General features: G+C 37.2%; 1 pseudogene; it reads left to right on the top strand.

The window, feature by feature from the left end:
• The first annotated feature begins 7,663 nt into the window (after window positions 1-7,663).
• On the top strand, window positions 7,664-7,782 carry LOC134937028 (5S ribosomal RNA; annotated as a pseudogene).
• Window positions 7,783-9,161: the final 1,379 nt, after the last annotated feature.

Genomic DNA, 9,161 nt, shown 5'->3' with positions numbered 1-9,161 from the left:
GCACTGGTTACCATTCCTATTGTAGTCCATGTGGATCGTTAAGTATGGAAAACTCCAAAAAATGAAAAAAAAATTGAAAAACTCATGTCAACCTTTTGACCTGTCAACCCAGTATATACAACCTAATGGCCATGTTGACTTATTGACCAAAGTGACCTAATGCATGTCGACCTTCAGATGTCCACCTAATGACTATCAACCTTAGCTGTGTCGACCTAATGACCGTATCTTGAAATAGAATAGTTCAGTGGTTAAAGGTACTGATCAAATAAACATGTTTCCCAATCCTCAATAGCACTGGGAAACTTGCTGGATGCCATGGCTCAAGTTCCACTGCAAGTTATTTATGATATCAAGCAACTCACCTTACTTTCTTGTAATCCAGGCATCAAAAACCTGATTGCAAGCTTGATTGGGCAATATGACTGTGCCTGAACAATTTTCTTTAAAGCTCTGCATAATTATATACACTATATGAAAATAGTAAATAAGTAATACAAAATTAAAAATTAATATCTCAACAGATGTTCTAAAAATAAAAAACACAAATTATAGATTTAAAAATTAATGCACCAGGGGCAAGACAAGAGGTCAGAGAGGATATGAAGAACAGATGTGAATGTCTGACCTAGCCACTAATATACAGCATTTGGTACTGTACAGCATTTGTCATTTTGCCACTACTATTAAGATTAAATAATCTATTCTTATTAAGTCAGATGACATACAGTACAATAAAAGAATCTAAAATTAGCTGAGTTGTTAAAATAAAACATCCTGCTGCCATTAGTAAACGTCAAATATTGTACTTTTACAAATTAACCTACTGTTTGAAACCCAAAAATCCTAATAATTAAATTCCCTTTACTAGCTTTATTTCTGATTCCTGTTCTTTTTTATAACCATTTTATGTTTTTTTTATACTTAAACAAATAGTTAACATTTTCTATAATTCAGTAGTTGCAGTTAAAGTTATATTTATTAATGATTTTTCATTCTGATTACCATTGCTTGAACAATTTTATTGTCACATCAACAATTTGAACTAAAGTGTACTGTAACTGTATTTAAAAAAAAAATGCTAAAAAATAGTTTTGAATGGCATAGAATAAGTTGAAATACATTTTATTTGACTGAAAATAGCTGAGAAGTTGTCGGATTTTTTTTTATTAATGAACTAGGTGAAGAAAATATATTTAACTTATCCAAAACAATTTTATTTATAAAATCTCACTCTCTCTACCCACTCTGTTTTTGCTGCATCAACACAAATCCTGGGTAGGTCTAAAATTCCTACAAACCAAACTGCTGTCAGTGGGTCTGATTCACAGGTGCATGCAATAGGCTTGCTAAGAAACCCAATGGTGTGACTGATGTATGTCCAATGTTCCTGATGTTTACACTTATGTGCATGAGCGGTGGATGTGCGACTCTGGCTGGACGTGAGACAGCAGCCTATTTTTGCATTTCTACTGCGCATGAAATCGCAGCTGCCCATGCTCCTACGTGCATCTCTTAATCAGGCACAGTGTCTTGTCTATGCTTAATGTCTACCCCTTCTGTGTCACCGCAGTCTGCCAGCCCTTCACCTTTTAGATTGTAAACTCGCAAGAGCAGGGCCTTCTTTACTCTTGTGATTTCCTTTTCTTACTTACACTATCTTTTACTCCATACTTCCTTTGATGGCACCTGACCCCTGGTTTTCCATACTTGCCCTATATTGTCTTGAACTGTAAGTGCTGTTTTCTTGTTTACTCATTTGATTATGTACTCTGTAATGGGTGCTGTGGATCCCATGTGGCGCCATATAAAAAAAGGATAATAATAATAATAATAATTTTAACTTGATAGTTTCAAATAAATGGAGTAAAAATAATAATAATAATAATAATAATAATAATAATAAGAGTTGAGTGAGAATTGAGCCTGTAGAGAAAAGAGAAGGAGATAATGAAAGCTTTTTTTTTATTCGAATGTACTGTACATCTTTGACGTTTACACTATATCTATAGAAGCATTTTGCACGGTTCCGGTATGAATGGTCGACAATGTTAAGGTCAACACTCATTAGGTCGACCACTATTGGTCAACATTGACTAATGGCTGACACATGAAAAGTCGACATATGAAAAGGTCAATATGATTTTTTTGTGTTGTTTTCTGCATAAAGTGACGGGGAACCCCAATTAGTGCACCACTTCACTCGTCATGCTTCGGGAAAGGTGCCTCACTCCACTACCGCTGCGCTTGGCACAGGTTATCGGTCCCAATCATAGTCCACGTGGATCGTAAAGCATGAAAAAGTTCCACAAAAGAAAAAAAAAATGAAAAACTCATGTCGACCTTTTCATGTGTTGACCATTTTCATGTGTTGACCATTAGTCCATGTCAATGTTGACCAATAGTGTTCGACCTAATGAGTGTTGACCTTAACATTGTCGGCCATCTGACCGGATAACTTTTGCACAGACTACTATAGGAATTATAGCACTGATATATAATTATCTCCAGGAATGACGAGCAACTGCCACTGTTTGTCTGCTTATGTGAGAAAGGCATTGAATGGGAGCAGTATTTGGTAGGCATGCTGTTCCTTATAGTGCTAATGGGAGATCCTTGGGGGTGGCTCCTGGGTAAGTTAACTCTGTCTGGATGTGTTTTAGTAATAGTCTTTATCATGAGGCCTTACTGTAGAAAAATCACATGGCCCTATGTGGGCACTGCTATTATGTAGTCTTAGGACTGCTGATATCAGAGAAGCTGTGAAGTGGCTCAGCAGCTGAACATGCGTTTGCAAACATGTGTGACCAATTCTCTGAATTTCTATTACCAGATAGGTTCAGGTATGGTTACAGGTAATTTTTTAGTGTGCTGGGGGATACCAAGAGGGAAAAAGCACCCCCCCTCTCTGTCTGCTGTTTGTCAGTGACCCCTCCCAAGTTCTAGCACCTGATATATAATTATCTCCAAAAATGAATGAGCAACTACCACTGGTTGTCTACTATAGGAATTAAACAGACATCAAGGAAGTAGCTTAATTTTTTTCAAAAATTCAAACAAGAACATTTCTGTTCCTGTAGGTAGATGTCTGATTCTCAAATCTATCTACAGTGTCTACTAATAACACTTGTTGAATGCATTCTATCATTTTATTCATTTCACCATAAACCTTTTCTGTAGAAGAAAATTAGGTTTCTCTCCTTTCTATGGAACGATGACCTTGTCTCATCTGCAAAGACCTGATACTAAATGTATTTATACACAGCACAGTGATCATATTCTCCCTTAAACATTTGTCTTCTTAAGTGTAAATAAATCTAGCTAAGACAGTATCTCGGCATAAGCAAGATCTTCAATCACCTTATTAATTTAGTCGCCCTTCTCTGCGGTCTTTCCAACTCAAAGACACCTTTTTTGTGAGTCTTTGCCCAAAATTACATAGTATATTAAGAAGACTGAAGTTTTACCAATCATTTATAAAGCAGCAAAATGTAAACCTTTTCGTCATGACTCTGTGACTACAAGAGTTTATCCTGCTGGCTAAAGATTCCACAAATTAGCTTGTCAGATTTTTGCTGAGTATATTGGGTCTGATTCAGAGGTGGATAGATGTAGAACATCAGTGCAATTGCCTGATGCATCCAAGATTCAATCTGCATGTGCGCCAATGGTTACCATGGGTGGATGAAGATCTGAATTGCATGGAGATCCATTCATTTCCAATAGGCATTCCTAGGTGATGACAATATGATTGCTCAGTCCAACTGTATGGTGTGGTCACTGACCAACCAATAGTACGCACACCACGGCAGATTACACAGCTGCAGCCAGCAGGCTTCTCAGTAGACAGTCCATCAGCTGTGGTATTAGCATAACTTTGCAGTTGCAAAAACATTTTCAGCCACTACTGCATATCTGTTCACCTCTGTGCTTTGGGAGCGAAGGTAATAGAGAAAGTAAATAGTTAAATAATATTGTTTTTTAGAATTGGTCAAAACTGATAAATAATACTGGCTTTTAGACTGCAATCTGCTGTTCATGCCCATTGGGCAGATTTAACAATAACTATATGTAACTCAAAAACTTTGATAAAGAGATTTGCACTGACTCCCGTGTTTTGATTTTGTAACTGCTTTAATTTAGTGTTTTGGTTCTTATTTTGCAAACCACCTTCAGGTGTTCTGTTTTTGGATCTGTATTTTTTTTTAAATGCTAAAAACAGTTAAAATCAGACATTGGGTTTATTTTGCTACTACAGTATTATTAACTGTAATAACATGAACTTTACAGTCATTTCCAGTCAATTTTGACTATCTTACTGCTCACAAAATTATTTGCCAATGTTGGCCAAAGGCTGGTTGGCCAATGTGTTGCAAATTAGTAATGTATAAGAACAATAACCAATAAAAGTGTCTATGCAAAAAAGACCATCCCCAAGTCCCCCCCAAAATACAGCCCATTATGAAAAGGAAAGTTGCGCAAGATAGATTTGTCCTTGGGTCCTCCCACCCTCATGTTATAGATTAAAAAAGGACATGCACAGTCTTACAAAATTAGCACTTCAGCAACAGGGACTGACAATTTTGTTACTAAATTGCTTGGAAGGACTACCACCAATTATTAATGAGGAGGTTGACGATAAGGGTGTTAGCGGTGAAGACTGCATGAGCTGGTCCAAACTGTTGTTAGCTGATACTGGACTGCTTATTGCTATTTTACAAGTTTTTAGAATTTTGTAAAACAAATTTCATGAACTCGCCGCAAATGATATAACATGGAGGCAATGCCGAGATGTTTATCATTCCTACCTCTACTCATTTTGGCATCACAAATGGAGCAGATGCCTGCACAAATTCTGTCAGTATTTTGGTATAAATAATCCCACAAATGAAACTGAACTTTGAGAGGAACACATCTACTCCATTGTGTTTTATTTTTGCTATACTGTTTGCTGAAGGCTGTGTTGTCTAGCAGACTTACTAAAGGTTCAGTACTATATATTTTACTCACCTAATTGGTCCAACATATATTGTTGGCCTTTTATAGAAACATAGAAACACAGAATTTGATGGCAGATAAGAACCACTTGGCCCATCTATTCTGCCCCTTTTTTATATCCTTAGGTAATCTCAACCCTTTTTGAACCTTAATTCTTTGTAAGGATATTCATATGCCTATCCCAAGCATTCAAAAGAAGTACCAAAGAGTACTTGGGCGCTGTAAGCATGGGGTGCCCCGCTAAGCAGCGGCCTCTGAAAAGGGGGAAGTCACTCCCACAATACAAAGTATATAGCAAAAAAAAAAAACGAGGCTGCGCTGAATTAGATAGGTAAATCAGCAATTAATGAAAGTGTTTCCAATATAGATATGACAATTTATTATATAAAAGAAAAATCTTAATTCATATTAAAAATCAATAAACCATAAAAATGCATACATATCATTATGTGTTAAAAGTATGAATCAAAAGAAGGTAAAGGTAGTATTACCCAATGAGCCAGGCTCTTGATGAATATGGGAGAAGGAGTCCGTTCCAAATATATTCCCCTGTAACTAGATGATATGTCCAATAGGCAAAAAGTTTCTGGAGGTGTATATTGTCCGGATATGGGTGTACAAAAAAACTGTTAGAGGATACTGTGCTCTAGAATCTTAATGGTGAGCTCCTCATGCAGCACGGTATAGGAACGCCTACTTAATGCATCAAGTAGGTGTACATATATCGTGCTGCATGAGGAGCCTATGCAACCAAGCATCTGACTTGCCTTTCTCATTGCTTTGTTGCATTGCTTCCCTGCCTTTAAGTCACTTGATATAGTGACTCCTAAATCCATTCCTCCTCAGTAGTTTCCATTATAGTACCCTTGATACTATATTTAGCCTTTGGGTTTTTGAGACCCAAGTGCATGATTTTGCATTCTTTAGCATTAAATTGTAGTTGGCACGTTCTTGACCATTTCTCAAGCCTAGCTAAGTCATCAATATATTCTTTTACCCCTCCCGGTGTGTCCACCCTGTTGCATATCTTTGTATCATCTGCAAAAGGCATACTTTCCCTTCAATACCATTTGCAATGTCACCAACAAAGATATTAAAGAGAACTGGTCCAAGTACAGATCCCTGGGGTACTCCACTGGTAACATTTCCCTCCATAGATTGCAATCTATTTATTACAACTGCCTGTTTCTTCTCCTGCAACCAGGTTCTTATCCATTTAACTGTTTTATAATCCACCCCCATGCTTTTAAGTTTATTTAGCAGTCTGCGATGTGGGACAGTGTCAAACGCCTTACTAAAGTCTAGCTATGCTACATCTACAGTTCCCCCTTGATCTATTATTTTCATCACAGAGTAAAAAAAGTCAATAAGATTTGTTTGGCATGATCTCCCACCAGTAAATCCATGCTGTTTTGGATCCTATAAGTTGTTTGATTTAAGATATTCCACAACTCTTTATTTTAATAGTTTTTTCATTACTTTCCCTACTACTGATGTAAGGCTTACTGGCCTGTAGTTACTTGCGTCTTCCTTGCTCCCACTTTTGTACAGTGGAACTACATTCGCTCTTTTACAGTCCTCCGGAATGGCACCTGTATTTAGTGACTGGTTAAATAATTCTGTTAATGGTGCCTCCAGCACATCTTTTAGCTCTTTAAGTATACTTGGGTGTATCCAATCTGGCCCCATTTATTTATCCACTTTTAGTTTTGAAAGTTTTGTTAGGACCTTCTCCACTGTAAATGTACTTTCATGTACTTTATTTTTTATAAATGTCCTTGCAACTTAACTGTGGCCCCTCCCCTTCTCCTTCTGTAGTAAATACTGAGCAAAAATAATTATTTAGGTGATATGCTATTGCCTTGTCTACCTCCACCAAATTCTCACTCTCTGTCTTAAGTCTTATTATTCCTCCATTTTATTTTCTCCTTTCATTTATATACTTGAAAAAAAGTTTTGCCCCCTTTATCTACTGACTGGACCATTTTCTCCTCAGCTTCTGTATTTGCACATCTTATCACTTTCTTAGCATCTTTCCATCTGTCAAGATACACCTCTTTGTCGTTATTATTTTGAGTCTGTTTGTATTTCCTAATAGCCATCTTTTTTGCTTTCACACTAGTTGATACTTCTTTTGTGAACCACACTGGCTTCCTTTTCCTGGTGCTTTTCCTAACCCTTTTGATACAATGGTCTGTTGCCCTTAGTATTGCACTTTTCAGTTTTTCCCATCTCTCCTGCACTCCTTCAAAGTTCCTCCAGTCCGCCAATGACTCACTTAAACATCTCCCCATTTTTGCAAAGTTAGCATTTCTAAAATCCAACACCTTTGTTTTTGTGTGACAGGAGTTGGATCCTGTCTGTATAATAAACCATACTGCTTGATGATCACTGGATCCCAGGTGCTCACCCACATATATGTCTGATATCCTGTCACCATTTGTGAGAATTAAATCTAATATGGAGTCTTTGTGAGTGGGCTTCCTCACCAATTGCTTGAGAGATGCTCCCTGTAAGGAATTTAGAAATTTGCCTGTAGCTGAACTTGCAAAAGACCCCTCCCAATCAGGTATATTAAAGTCTCCATATATCTCTTTTCAGTCTACACACTCTCTCATCCACAATGGAATAAGATCCCCTTGGAGTAATAGGTCAACTACTCGTTATCTACAGTCACACCATACTGGACATGCTCGATCTCATCTGATCCTGGAAGCCAAGCAGTGCTGGGCCGGGTCAGTACCAGAGAGGGAGACCCCCTGGGAATACCTGGTACTGTAGTAACATAGGGCAGTGCCATCACGCAACCTATATTGGAAAGCAGAAGTGTACCCTTCCTTCTAGACCAGAGTTACCACTCTCTCATTGCATATTCGATGGCAACAGATGGGCAAAAGTAGAAGTGTCTGGTCTATACCTATTCTTCTGATTTTTTTCTGACTTTCTTTTGCATACAATTCCAAATAGAAACAATAGATGAAAAGATCTGCAACTTATCCCCACACTTCATTATTTCTCTATTCCATTTCTCTGGGTGCCCGGAACCACTCAGCCTACTCCTGTTCTCACAAATGGGTAATATACAGTATTGATTGTATTAGAACATGACAAAGAGAACATGTGTATAGAATTCTAGCTCTGCTATTATTTTTTCTGTTATATTTCTTATGTTACATGTGCTCACTTTCCTATGCTTAATACTCTCAAGAATATGATTTCATACAACAGTGTATAAGTGAGCAATATATTAAATTTAATATGTCTTTATAAAATCACCATTTTGACGTCTTCAGTCGTCTGAACATATGTTTATTTTGGAAAATAATAAAAGTTAAGTATATTCATATACTCACCGTATCAATTATTTATTCATTATTATTTTTTTTTTTAAGTGTTCCCCAGATAGACCAAACAGTCTTCTTTTGCTTCTCTGCAAAACCCCATGAAATTAAAGTCTCCCATAGTTAAGACTTCTCCCTTTAAAGCCATTTTAGTGATGTCCATCAATAGATTCCTGTCCAAATCTTGCCCCTGGCCTGTTGGTCTAAAGATCACCCCAATGCAAATAATGTCCTTCTCCCCAGTTTCTGTGGTGACCCAAAGGGCCTCAGTTTTGTCTTCAATATTTTGTATTAAAGTAGCATGTATGCTTTTTTCACATACATTGCTGCCCCTCCTCCTATTCTTCCTATTCTATCCTTCCTAAATAAATTGTATCCTGGTATAGCTATGTCCCAGTCATGATTCTCATTGCACCATGACACTGTAATTGGCACAATGTCCAGGTTATCCCTTGACATTATAGCAATTAGATCTGGAATTTTGTCTCCTAAGCTCCTAGCATTTGCACACATAGCTTTAAGAATTTTGTCTGTGCATCTGTTATTAGTAGCCATGTCCAGACAGTACAAAATAAGTGACAAGTTTAATGTTGAAATTACCTGTTTGGTGGTGTTGCTCAGTGTTTGGTATTTGTTTTTTTACTAATCAGGAATCACACTCTGTCCTTTACACCATGGGGTATATTTACTAAGGTCCCGATTTCGACCGAGATGCCGTTTTTTCATCAAAGTGTCATCTCGGTAATTTACTAAACTCAAATCACGGCAGTGATGAGGGCATTCGTAATTTTTGGGTAGTCCATGAAAATAATTACGAATGAA

This window comes from Pseudophryne corroboree, chromosome 6, assembly GCF_028390025.1.
Source record: "Pseudophryne corroboree isolate aPseCor3 chromosome 6, aPseCor3.hap2, whole genome shotgun sequence".
NCBI classification, from domain to species: Eukaryota; Metazoa; Chordata; class Amphibia; order Anura; family Myobatrachidae; genus Pseudophryne; species Pseudophryne corroboree.
The sequence above is the reverse complement of the archived record's forward strand: the minus strand, read 5'-3'. Positions and strand labels throughout refer to the sequence as shown.